Raw genomic sequence first — 14,304 nt, forward strand, 5'->3', positions numbered from 1 at the left:
AATGATACACTCTAAATAATAACTCATTGTAGTATGTTCTTAGGTGCTTAGGCATAGTTTTGATGAAGTTTCTCACTATTTTGAGATTACTACTACTACTTTGCTTCTGTACATCTCCACTAAAACAGCATTTAAAGTGAAGATAACAACACACACGGAGGGAGAGTGACTTCCTACTAAGCTTGGATAAACATTACTCCATATCTTTAGATAGATAATAGTTATGTGACGCTGTATCAATGCTATGAATCCTGTATACTACATCTTTAAAGATTTTAAGTTTCTACACTCAGTGTTGACTCCCTTTAAATATCTGCAAAGACTTCTGCAGACGGAGCCAAACCATGAGATCATTGTGTAATTGCAATGATCAATCAGTCACTGATCGTTTTGACAAATGCTCTGTTTGTCATATCTGTGTGAAATCTGTTGCCTCCAAATTAGTTTTTGCTTAAGCATTTTAAGCTTTTCCAATTCCCTGGTGTCTCCAGATCCCGACACCCAGTCTTCCCATTGAACAACCTTGTACGTTTGATGTGATGCGGCGGCTTTTTGCTCACACGGTGAATCATGTTAAAATGTGGAAATGTTACTCGGTCCTGACGTAGGCAGATTGCGAGAGCAACTTATATGGAAAAATGACTCCAGCTTCTTTTAATTAACGATTGGCAGAGTTATGACTGACGTCTGAAAGGGGGTTGTGTTTTGTCTTTATGGATGCACGTGTATTCTCGTATGGCTTCAATGACGATGAAATCGTACACGCCGGAATGAAAAGGTGCCCGGTTCATGGATATATACAGAACCCTTGTGGTTTGTTTGCAAGGATTTCTGCCTCTTGATCCTCCTGATGTTTTGTTTGGCCTTGTGGAGGGATGACGCTTTGATTGAGCTTTGCTTTGATTCTCATGAGGGATTTCCAAAGAGACACACTGATCTCCACAGGGTGACCTCAGTGCTCAGCGGTCGTAGGAGCAGGACCTTCATGATGGTGGTCCTGAACGGGGTGGCGGAAGGAAAGTGATGTTTCAGAAACGAGAAGTTCACTGTCTCAGAGCAAAATCAGTACAATCTGCAAGAAATGAAGTTCAACGCAGAAGCGTCTTCGGGCGTGTTCGGACCCAGCTTGTTGTTGTTCCGAATCCTGGAGCGTTTCCCCGCTAGACCGGTTTGTTTGAGCGTATCTGAAAGGAGGTTATCATTTCAGTCCCAATTGTTTGTCAGATTAAGTTGAATATCTTAAAAATCCTGTTGACAGATTTCAATTCAACGTGATGAAATGTAGATTACACGCAATTCACTTTTTAACACAAACAGTCTTGAATGGAAAACAATTCGTTATGGGTATCTATCACCATCACCAACATTTTATCATGCTGTGTATTATTAAAATACATTGACATATTTATGTTGCCGCCTTGACGGAGATATGCGCTCTCTGAGTGATTTCTAGATTGGGTTCGCTGCCTCACCCTGAACATAGACTGCTTACATTGAACCGTGAGCTCGCAGATTCACGTGAAAACAGTACGAAATGCCAAAAGTCCATCACACTATGAAGAAATGTAATGTGCTTGGAAAGTCCGTTGACAACATTCCATTTGAATGGGAGGAAATCCACATGGACATGATGTAAGAAAATGTTACAGGCTTTTCAGCAGACTAATTTTATTTTCCAGTTAATATTTATTCAGAGTGACATCGTTAAATACTACAAAACGCACATTATATGTAATGCAGAGACAGAATCACCCCGGAGGTCTTCTGTTTATTCTACAGAGTAGGAAAGGCCAAAGTGGCCATCACCCAGAGAGCTTGTTTCAGACATGTGCAGCACATCTCAAGTCTTTTAAATTGAAGCGGATGTAAAAAGCAAACAGATGGTTCGTGTCGTAGAGCCATGTCTTCTTCTGGCTCTGGATGAGGGAATCAAACAGAAAGTGATGACAGATCGAAGCATGGATGGATGTTTATATAAACTACATAATAACAGTATTTCTTCCTTAAAATGCACTTTACTTGTGGAGATGGAAACTTATTTCTAAACTGTCAGTCTGAAGTTGGAAATAATTCCTTCTATGATTTGATAGCATGTGTGAAAGTTAAACAACCTTATTTAACAAGGAATGATGGTGTCAGGATTCATTATAGATAACGCTATTCCTCAGCATGGAGGTGATAGACAAGAAGTTTGACATCATCATGTATTTCTCATACAAATAAATAGTGTGAGTCTCCCTCTGTGTGTGTTGTTATCAGATCCTGTTTGAGCTGAGCCATGAAAACACAAAGAAAGTTTGTCAATTTTAAAAGATACATTTGCAAGTCAAGAAAGTCTCAGTTTGTTGTAGTTCTGATGGAAACCACTCTGTGAACTACAACTCTCTTCTTATGATGTCAAATGTCACATTTATACTGCGATTCTTTTTGGGGAAGAAAAAGAACGAGGCCTTTTGTATATATATTTTCTTTATAAGAAACTCTGTCCTGGACATTTCCGTGAAGTTAGAGGGAACAGGAAACTGGAAAGCCCAAATTGTGCTGAACAAATCACAAGAAGCCAAACCAAAGGAGTGGAATCATTCTACTGTTTAGGTTTTTACATTCTATTAGAACGTAAACAGATGTCAACGACTTCTCTTACATTTCCTGCTTCTCTTCGTTTTCTGCCTGTCCACACTTTTAACACTCGTTTTAATGACACAACTGATTCACACACTTTTCTTTACCCCCTTCTCTATTCTGACACCTCAACAGGAAGTAGTACATGTTGCTGCGGTTGCCATAGTGACCGTATGCAAAGTTCTACTATAGGACAAACGCTGCATCACAAGTACTAAGTACCAGCCTTTCTCTCTGCCCCTTTGTGTCTTTTTATCCTCCCAGACATCTTTCACTGAGTGGAGGGGAAAAGGCTTTTCATTTCTGTAAACAGCTCAGTCTGAAGCAGCCGGACTGGAGATCCAATCATCTGAGCGTCTAAGTATAGAGCAAACAGAGTCGTAACTCTCTCAAGGAGACGTTGGCTTCGGCCGTTTCGGTGTGAATCAAACGCTGACATCCAGGACAGTACTCATCTCTTAATAATAAATAGTAAAAACTCCTGCTTGTTGTTTTGGAAACTTACATATTTTTATATTTTCTTCTCTTCATGTCTGAACAGTTTTCATCATCGGAGCAGCCAGAAGCCAGAGACGGCTGGTTTAAGGATCTGTGACGCCGCCAAAATCAAAACAGGTATTTCACCAAATAAAATAAATAATTTTTATGAAAACATAAATACTCATTATTATAATAGACCAGTATCATACTTGCACACACATTTTATGGAGCCACGTACTTTTGTTGAATAAACATAAATACTTTTGTTTCCGAAAAGGACCCTTGTAAACTCTGGCTCAAAATGAAGTTGATAAAAACGATGAGAACCAAAGCCGTCCGTACACAGACGGAGTTTACAGTCATGCAAGCCCGTGTAAATGATAGGGATTGTGTAATTATAGTTGTGTTAATATGACATAATGTTTGAACCACCCACAGATGTGCGGGGGTTTCCTATAGACCGCCCAGATGAAACCATGCAGCTACAGCATGTCACCAGCAAGCATGAGCTCATCCCACTTTCAGACCTGGGACTCAAACGTGCTTAGAAGCTGATTAGTATGCGTTCAAGAGCGAAGATTACACATTAACTTCAGATTAGAAGCTGGAAACTCAAAGTAGTGAGAAGTGGTTGAGGCTCACAACACCATGAAAGCCGGATTGTTTCACATAGGTTGTCAAACATGACTTTTGTCTGTTGCACCAAAAATGTTCAAACCTGATAAGGTCATGGATAAACTTTAAGTCATGTGGCATCAAACCATAAGAAGAAAGAACACATTTCAACCTCTCTTTGAGGTGCAGAAAACAAGGTTGGGAGCATATCAATGCCTCGATGTGGTAACGGCTGAGCCGGCAGCTTACAGCTAACGGTGCTAACGCTGCAAACTAACTAACCAGCTGCTATCGGGCACTCGGCTCGAATACGTCAGCAAAGCACAGAGAAGCTTGGATAACAAGGCACACAGAGGGAGAGCGACATCATTCTCTGCCCAGGTCGACATTTCTCCAATATTTCTTCACAATATTTCTTCACATAATCAGTGAATCATTAATGTTCTGAATTCTGTATAATGCTCTTTAACTAAACAGTTTAGTTTTTACATTTAATTTAATTTAATTTACCAAAACTTAAAATGTGATCTAGATTTAACTTTAAGGTTTAACTTTTTAAATGGATGCCTTTATTTACATTAATTGAGCAAAACAATCAAATTAATTTTATATTGCTGCTACAATAGTTTCTCTTTTTAATTGGGCAATCCCAATTGATTAAACTCTGTGGTTTAAACTTGTATTTCAGCATTTAAAATCTTATTTTAAATGATCATACTCACACGATGCACATCACGCCAGCGGAGTGAACTGAATTTCACCATCTAGTCACATCCTCGGCAATAAATGGGATCTGGATCGGCGGTCCAGATGCAGGACTCTCTCTGATTGATGTCCTGAAGAAGAAGAGCAGAGTCCCAATGTGTTCCTGTCTTCCTCCCTCGAGGCTCGTTCACTTCAAAAGGTGATTTATCGGTAAAATGCAACACTTAACAAAACAGAGGGGGGAAGAGGGATGGGATTTATTGACTTAATTCAACCCATTTGTGCCCAAAGACTATATTTACGGTGATGAATAATCGTTTGTTCTGATTGGTCTAAAGTCTTTAAATCTAGACATATATCTAGGTCACTTGAAAAATCACACTGTTATCATCTTGATTTTATTATCATCTGAACACAAATTGTATGTATTTAATGTTTTCAATGTGATTCTTTGATATTCAACTTATTATCTTGAATCACCTTTTTTCTGTTTTTTTTTATACAAGAAAAAACAACTCAAATGAATGATGTGTAACATTTAAAATTGTGTCAACAAACTTAAAAGCCAAATAATGATCAAGTTAAAGCACTGAAACAAAGACTCCTTGCAGTGCTTACATCTACAGGAATGCAAACTTAACGCTCAAACCTTTTACAGAGAGAAACACATAACTCACTAACTTTGGCTTTTTGATTATTGGCATGGACTTTCATGTGCAGAGTGACGTGCAGTTATTATATTCCAGCAGCCATACATTAAATTTCAGTTTCAAAGTCCTGGAAAGTTTAAATATATAGGTGTTTCAAATCTTATAGCTCGGCCTAATTGATGTTTACCACCAAGAACAGGGCCTGTCTACATCCTGGGAAAGGAGTGCTGCAGGTCTTTGTGTAGTTGTACTCAGCTTTTGTTTCCTGTTGTTAGTTTAATCTAAAAAAGGATGAGCTTATCTTAACTTCAAGGTGTCTCGGTGCATGTGTACCATCATCAGTCAAGTTCCTCAGTGCATGTATTTTATTTTTCTTTCTGCAACGCGTACACGCATGGTCTCTGGCTCTGCATTGCTTTATGCCTGCAGCATGCGGAAGCATCTGCAAACAATGCCGCTCTACATCCCCGTCTGGTCGTCTGTTTTGTGTGACCTGTCAGTGAAATCCCATAAATGACTCAGCATTTTTGCATGTCCAGTTCCCTCATCTCAAAGTCATTGGTTATGTGTTGGATGCCTGAGATGGGGTCTGTGGTTAACACAAGTTTAAGACATTTTAACACGTCAGTAAATACCCTTCTGGTGGATTTTAAAGCTTTTATGTTTCTTAAAAAACTAAAAAGTACCAAACTTCAGTCGGCGTGATGAAGCTTTTGGCTGCTTTAGGTTCACATCAAGCCACTTAGAGATTTCCAGGTCAGGTCATCAAATAGAGAAAAACATGAGAACGTCAGTGTAACGTTGTTATATCATCTCATTCGTCAACAGTAAGATTAAAACCTCAGTGTTGTTATTTTTGTTGGCATTTAAAGAAGAAGAAGAAAAAAATCATTGTGCACAGCTGAAACCAGACAATCACAACAACTGGAGGCCCAAAACGGACGCGACCATTCCTGAGCAGTGTCTTGTTCTGTGAGCACATTGTGAGCTAACATTGGACATCATCGCAGCATGAAGATAGCTCGATTAAAACCTGTGGGTGTTGGAAAAAACACAGCTAATTTGAGAGATCAAATCCATCAAAAACACGAGACGTTTTGCCACTAATGGTTCCCATGTAACACAGCTAGGCAGCATTAAAGCAGTTTCTAGGGAAACATATGCATCCTTAAAGGGAAGGACATTAAAAATACATACTCCCCTCTTACTGTGCTGCTGTTTATCAATCTAGATTGATTTAGTGTGAGTTGACTGATTTTGGAGGTGTCTGCCTTCTCTCCAATATAATGGGACGATGGCTCTTTCCAGAAATCATGACCCAGTAACTCAAGATAATCCACAGACCTCGTCATGAGCAGTTTCATGTAGGGACTATTTTCTTTCAACTGTGAAACTGCTCACAACCAGTGTAAAGTAAGTACTGTGTGTGTTAAGTAATGACCGTAAATAAACCTCATAATGGGTGCCAAAGCTATGGGGCTGGTTGTGTAAACTATGGATCACAAAGCAGTGTTTTTGACAGACCAATACAGCTTTAAATTCTACATTTGATAACCCCACAAAGAAAACAACTCACACAAAAGCATGTATTTATTTTTATGAATGGAAACACCGGTGGGCTACTGTTGAAATGAGTTTGATCTGTGTGGCCTCCATCTTCCACTTTTCAAATAAAGCACATGTAAAGTCAATCTAGGACAGATATATCCACGTCAGTTACCTCACCGCTCTGACTGCAGCTTAATGCTTGAGTCAGGCCTTCATGATGTCCCATCATACATCTGACACAGCAGCTCGGTACAGTAGTTCCCATAGATGGAGGCCAGCGGGCTGCCTGCCTGCCAAATGACAGCACTTGTTTGCTTGGCATTTCCATGGTTTCCATGGGCAAGGGCTTAAAAGAGGCGTGTGTGGGAGTGTGATTGAATGGAAGAGTTTTTCTTTAAAATCCCGGGGCGTTCACGTGCTTCTGATTTACTCATGTGAACATTCATGCATGCGGGTTTGTAGGTGCTCTTCCAAACCTTGTCTAAATGTGTCATTTGGCTTTCCCAGCGTGCAACCACGAGACCACGCGGGACGTGAATTCATTCACTGGCTCGTTAAAAATCCCAATGACACAACACTTTCCGGCAGGTTCTGTCAGTGCATCAAAGTGGTTCTACACTGTGACCTATTGTATCCCGCAGCTCACATGAATGCTTACTTGACCATTTTATTAATTTGCGATTCAAGCTGGGTAATGACCGTAAAAAAAAAAAAAAAAAGTTATAATGGGTGGCAGAACTGAGGCTTGTTGTGGAAACGTTTGATCACAAAGCAGAGTTTTTGACAAACTAAATGAATGCTTCACTTCAGGATTAATTTCTGTTTGTGTCACATAAGGGGCAGCAGTGACGCCAAGGCTGTTATCATTTGGTTTTTATTAAATTATGTACTTACAGGCATTTCCCCCTCTTAGTGCCTTAGTTGGGTGTGTCCGGGCGTTCACCCACTTCACTGACCAAGGAGCCTTTGTTGGGAGATAAGAGCCTTCATTGTCTGAGTGACCCTGAGAATTACTGCCCAGTTCAAAAGTGAGCAACGCCACATTAATAACAATGTTCACAGACCTTGACCCTGCTTTATCTTATTTCCAGCTGAGGAGAGACTTAAAGCTACTGTGTTCCAAGTGGAGGTTTGGTCTGTTTTGATTGGTGGAGAAGTATTTCCGATAAGGAAGACGGACTGCCACAGCCTTGGCTCATGAAGTACACATTGTAAGAGGAGGATTTGTGCAATAAGAGTCCGACAGTATCAGCTGACCAATTGCTGCTGCACCTTGACCTCTGATGTCATGTGTGTGTGTGTGATGGGCCAATGGACAGGGATTGTTGAGCGGTTGCCATGAAAACAAAACAAGGATGACCATGATAAGTAGAAGTGCTTTAATGGCCGCTAATATTCACCTGATGACATGTCTAAATGAATGATGGTTCCTGACATGAGTGAGAATTCATATTTCAATCAATTCTCCATCCACCATCTCATTCAATTTAAGTGTTTTTATTTGTTGCCTTTTCTGTACAAGCTATTCTATGGAGCAGCATAACAGTTTTTATTTTTATTATTATTATTATTATTGAAGACTAATTTAGCAAGGTAGGCCTTTGGTTGGCGTTAGCTAGCCAGCTACTTTTTTTTTTAGAAACAGCTAAACGCTTCATCCAACCACTTTCCTCGCAGTGAAGCAAAGCCCATCGCTATCTCTGCAATGCACCAATCACAGCACAGTAGAAGCCAGTGTGAGCCAATCACAGCTCAGCAAGGCGGGACTATGTGGAACGGGTTTCGTCACTTGCGATGTTTCATATTCACGCGAGATGCGGCGCCAGTTTGAAGTGTATCTGCGCAGTATTTACTCGGTCGTTCAGTACTGGAATGTTTTTTTTCCGATCATCGAGCCGTTTATTGAGGATACGCTGGTGGAAACAGTATTTTAATATGCGTGGCGCCTCGTCTCCAACGGCTAGCGCTTCACAGCCGCCATCTTGGAAACCCTGCCGGTTCCAGAATGAGGATAACTAACCGAGCTAGCTAGCCGAGAAGACGCGGCATTATGCTAGCCGTTTACGAAACTGTTGCGTTACTCGAATTGGGTAATTCATTAATTATTCTCTCTTGGCGGACGCCGAACGGACTCCTCTTCTGCCTGGCGACAAGCTTCTTCCGTCCACCCAACTTCCGGTAAGACGTGTGACGTTATTTGGTTGAGTAACTGTGACGTGGCGGCTGAATTTGACATTGTACTTATGTGTTGCTGTTAAAATAACGAATGTACGTTACTAACGTACGTTCGTTACTAACTTGACGCTAAGTAACAGCTGAAAGCTGGTTACTGGCGAAGTGACGTTACCCGAAGGACTAGTTAGCTAACTTAGTCGTGTCCCAAAAGTAGAGATACTTCTGTTAAATGTTAATTCCTATGAAGGACATTTCTGCTGGCTTTTTCTTTCGCATGGCTAACTAAATTTCGTATCATATTAATAATAAAACAGAAGATTATTCCCCTTGCATGCATTGAAATGAAAGTAATGTGCCTGGTTTTAAAAAGTAGAAAGTATTTGTCTTAAATAAATGTAGGAAGTAAAAGTAAAGGTCAGGAAAAAATGAATTCTCAAGTAAAGTACATATACCTGAAAATTCTACTAAACAGTAAATTTGTTCTTTGTTACTTCCCACACCTGCCGAATTGTAACGTTGAAACATTACTTGAAACTGTGACCAGTGGGATGAAAAGGGTTAATCCCAACCATTGTTCTGTGATGTTCATACTGAAAAATGCACGTACTTTTAAAATGGCAAAATTGGTGTAGCTATAAAAAAGAAACACTCTGTTGTAAGCATAATGTTGATGAATATTGTTGACTACACAGGAAAAGCACAGGTGCAATTAATTACATTAATTAAGTCTTCATTCCATTAGGTAAGGGCCTTGTATTGTGCATGATTCACTGGCTTAATGACCATCATTAATGCTATTGACTACACCTGTGTATTTCTTTCTATGACGGGTCACAAGGTGTTTTAAGAAATGGACGTTCCCATAATAAAAAATAAGATGTTCAGACAGAAAAAAAGAATAAACTGCTGCTGCAGCTCAGAAAATGAAAAACAAAAACAAAGTAATCAGTATTGTGAAGTTTTGTATTAAGTTCAAGTTAAAATCAGCCGTTGTGTTCCTGAAATGCAGTATGAATAAATTACCACCTTTTCTTATTAAACGGGTGTTCAAACAAAGATGATTCACTTTACTCAGTGCACATAAGTTTGGAAAAAAAGTAGTAGTCTAGTCATGGGATGATATGAAAATTAAGTCTGATCTGAGTTTTCCTGGTATTCTTTATTATTCTAACATCTGCGTAGACCATTTCATCTTCACTGTCACCTGGAAAAAATAAAACCGGTGTTAAATGTGCTTTGGAGTGGTAACTGGGCACGGGATGATATGAACATTTTCAAGATGAATTCACCACCGCTTATTGTGAGTGACTTCATCGTCCCGTCCCTACCCACGACCCACAGTTGACAATAAATACACAGGCTTGCATAGTGTTGGCCTATGTCGTCACCATCTTACCTGTATTGCGCTTCCTAAAGGTTTGTGCTGTTTTATATCTTCACGACAGCACCTGCCAAAGTGAACACATCTCCTTTCAGTGTCTTTCACTAAAATAATAATGTATATCCTTTTTAAGATTTTACCTTGGCATTAGGATATCCTACGAAGAAAGAGGATCATTCTATTTTGTTAGTCTGAATGCCGGTTGATACACAAATGCTCGGGTTGTGTTCCACTCCCTCATCTGGCTGGCTGCCAGACCTATACAGTAAAGTCCTGAGCCTGAATGAAGGATAAAAGCTGCAGCTGTGGAAGCAGCAGGCAGTCAGACAAAAGTAAATGGAGTCATTCTCCAAATCAAGGCCAACTCATTGGACTGCTGCAGTTGTAACCCAATTATTCCCGGGCCACATGTTCTCAAAGCAAAGGGGGAAGCCCTCCTCTTTCGCCTGCATTCATCCCATAAAAACACAGTCCTAGAGAGAGGGGGGAGGGGACAGAAAGTAGGGGAAAGTCATAAGTGTTATTCCATATGATCCGAGCGTAAAAGGCAGTTTCGAATGTTGTGGTTGTGGGTTGGCATATGTTGTAGTACGGTGTTCATGGAAAGACAGATGGTTAACTGAAGTTCGTACTCTGCAATATGACCCTTTTGGAAACGCGCAACCGCAGATGTGATGGCAAACCTTTTGACATAGAGAGATGATGTGGTGTGGTAAAAATGGACGTCAAGCTTATATTGTTTATTTTGCTATAGTTTATTTAATTTTAAGAATTTGAATACAGTCAGAATTTCAAAAACATTAGTAAGTCAGCTGAGCACTTCTGCTGTAGCTTATTTGACAAAAGCTTGTGATGGCTTTTGGCTCCACCTTGTGGTCAATGATGATCAATACATTTACTTGCAAACTCAAGACTTCAAGCTCCCAGATAGTGACTGCGTTTATGTTTCATAACTACTGGATGTTCCAGATACTCAAAATTGTTGCCCAGGAGTTTATATTGTTAAATCACTGACCGGTCAGTCGTGACAAACCAAATTCTGTTGAACGTCCTATTTCCAGTTGTGTAGTTTGTTGATTCAGAAGGGCACAATGTTGATCAGTGTGGCTGAAACACAAACATCTGTCACACAATTTTAAAGGATGTATTTTAAAACAAAGACGATTATAAAAGTACATTTTTACACACATGTTATCAGTAGACAGTATCAGTAGTATGACATACATCACATTGTCCAAAATGTTTCTGCCACACAACTTAAAGGCAATTATCAGAAAATAAAATTGCATAAAAGCAGGCCAATGTGAGAAGCAAAGCAGAAGCATGTTTAAAAAAAAAAAAAAAAAAAAAAAAATGTATTATGGTATCTGAAAAATAAATGGATATTCACACAAGAACTAGAACACAAGAAACTAGTACAGGTGGACATTTCTTTTTTTTAAAGCCACAAAGACAATGTTATCTGATCATTGTATTTATCTCACGGTTAGATGCGTTTCCCAGAAAGGGATGTATCAAAGAAAATTTAAGTCACGTTCTGTTGAGTTTTCCTGGTAACCTTTTTATATCTTACATCTGTGTAGACAATTTCCTCTTCACCATCACCTGGAAAATTAAAACGGATGATAAATATGCTTTGGAGTGGTAGCTAGGCATGGGTTATCCTGGCAAAATAATTCACAATATTATCCCCATAATCATCAAAATATGCTTAAAACTCTTAAAATGGCACTAAAACATACTGGAATCATTTTATTCATAAGAAAAAGTTAATAAATCCTAAGTTCTCGTCCCGTCACATGCTTGCAAAAAGCTTTTCAATTTAACAGCTTTTACAAAAAAGATTATCATGGCGTTAAAAACATTCAGAGTCTGTACAATGACGATAACCTAAGTTGAAGTCAGTGTTGTCCTCATTGAGACGGGAGAACATCTTTCACTTACCCTCACCAGCAGTTGTGAGTCTGGGGTTGTTGTGAAGTTTAATTATGCTCACACACAGAGCCATTAAGAGAAGAAGAGTGACGGCACAAGCTGCCACAGTCACGGGTAGGAAGGGGAAGGAAGTAACTAAATCTAGAAAACACAAATAATAATATAAAATCAATTTAAAGATTATGATGCACAACCACATTTCCGAGGTCTCTTCTCAAATATTTCTTGTCCATTTTTTTATCCTATCGGGTATTTGATGTACAAGCAGCAGTGGATGTGACATTATTTAAAAATAATAATAATAAATATATAAATGTATTTATATTACAAGAGTTTGAGGTTCCAGCTGGGTATTTCCCACCCACAACTTGGTAATATACAGTACTGATAGACTATTAATTATTCTGTCCTTTTTATTCTACCTTATCTGAGAGGTCAGCCAGAAAATAAGTGAATTTATTCTTTTTTTTTAATAATAAAAAATGTGGAATGGTAGTGAAGCTGTTATTTACCTTTGCAGCTTTTCAGGTGAATACATGTTTCATCTCTGCTGATGTGGTTTTGGGTGCGACATGTCACGACTCCCGTCAGCTCACTGTGAAAGCCGACGGTAGCGTTTGAAACACCCGGCATGTCTCGTTTACTCCCGGCCAGTGTTTCGGACCCACCGTCTGGCCTGCTGCTAAGGGACTGGTTGAAGCCTCTGGTGTGCACCAGTAAGAGGCCGTTCAAGTTGAAGATGAACTCCACTTCGTCTCCCTCAGAGGAGCAGCTGATGCTCCTCTGCTCTGGTGACAAACACATCTGGGAAACAACTGGCTTTGACACTGGAACTGGAAGACAAACAAAGAGTGCGTAACAGTAATTCACTACCATCAACTATGGAGCCATTATCTATTCCAATTCCTAGTTTGATTGTCATCAAAACTATTTACAGGGTTCCCACGGGTCAGGTAATTTCTATAATATCAAAGGTTAATTTTTACATTTTGTTTCTGGGGGAAAACAAAAGATGTATGCTTTGCCTACCTTGTATTTCTAGATGCACATTTACACTTTTTAGTAAATCACCCTTTGCTCCATATTCTTCCAGCAAGTAATCTCCACAGTGTCTCTTCATTGCGTTACCAAGTGTGATTGTTCCATTGGTGAAGAGTTCAGACCGATTCCCATATTCCTCATGCAGAGTCACTTTCTGATTTCTTATGTTTAAAATCAGATCTTTATTATCCTTCCTCACCCTAATACTTGCATTTGGTGTATTTGACAGATGAAAAACCAGCAGCTGTCCAACTGCTCCAAAACACTGCCGATCTGCAGCAGATTCAGAGAAATTGCATTCGATAGATCCTAAAAAAAAAGAGACAATAAAAGCTGTAAAATACAGTTTGAAACTGTTTATTGTAATTTCCTGTTCAGCATTAGGTGTGGGACGAAATATAAATTTAATTTCGCGATTATCCTGGTCAAGATATTTTAAATTACATTTGTTTTTATCATCATCAATGTGATCGTGTTTATCATGATTCATGATAGCCGTCCAATCCATCAGCATTTTGAAAAGGAAATAATAAAAAAACATTTCAGCCTTTCTTTTATTTTTTACATCATGATCTTTCAGGCCAGTGTCACAATTTTTAGCTGCATTTTTAAATTCAACAATTGTCCTCCCTGTAAACTTTTCTGCCATTACTACTTTTGAAATAAGTTTTTTTTGTTTTACTGAAATACTCTATACACAAACAGTTTACTGCACTAATGTACTTAACCCTCACGTACCTTTTACCAGGGCTGCTGATGCCAGAGCAGTGAAGATCATGTCGATGAAAGTCATTGTCCTTCTGTTGGAATGAATAAATAAATAAAGTTTATTTATTTTATTTAAAATTTGAATTATAAAATGTTAAGATTGTTTGTAAGTTCAAGCTAAAATGTAAAATTAAGTCTGAAGAATATAAATGGCACATATTTCTTTTTAACAAAATGGATAAGAATTTCCACGCTGCAATTTAGAAAACATCTGTGCAATGTTTCTGATCACTAAAGCTCACGTTTTATATCGTCACTCGCTATCCTCACATTGGCCCAACGTTTTCTTTGTACCTGTTAAAGCCTGACCACCGAAATGACATGCTTCTCTTCACCTCTTGTTGTTTGACGAGAATCAAGGAAGCGGTTATTGTGTCACCCACA

The 14,304-nt window shown here is 39.1% G+C and overlaps 1 long non-coding RNA gene across 2 annotated transcripts; it reads right to left on the reverse strand.

Moving 5' to 3' along the window:
• Nucleotides 1-10,935: 10,935 nt before the first annotated feature.
• LOC311025693 lies at nt 10,936-14,229 on the reverse strand. Of its 2 annotated transcripts, XR_014598411.1 has the most exons (6): nt 14,163-14,229; nt 13,891-13,952; nt 13,141-13,461; nt 12,624-12,944; nt 12,121-12,252; nt 10,936-11,781 (listed from the first exon to the last, which is right to left on the reverse strand). It is a non-coding gene; the product is annotated as an uncharacterized lncRNA (long non-coding RNA). The 2 variants fall into 2 exon arrangements; XR_014598412.1 differs by lacking the exon at nt 14,163-14,229 and having other exon boundaries at nt 13,891-14,124.
• Between the last annotated feature and the right edge of the window lie 75 nt (nt 14,230-14,304).

Source organism: Eutrigla gurnardus (genome assembly GCF_963514095.1).
Source record: "Eutrigla gurnardus genome assembly, chromosome: 15".
Classification (NCBI taxonomy): Eukaryota; Metazoa; Chordata; class Actinopteri; order Perciformes; family Triglidae; genus Eutrigla; species Eutrigla gurnardus.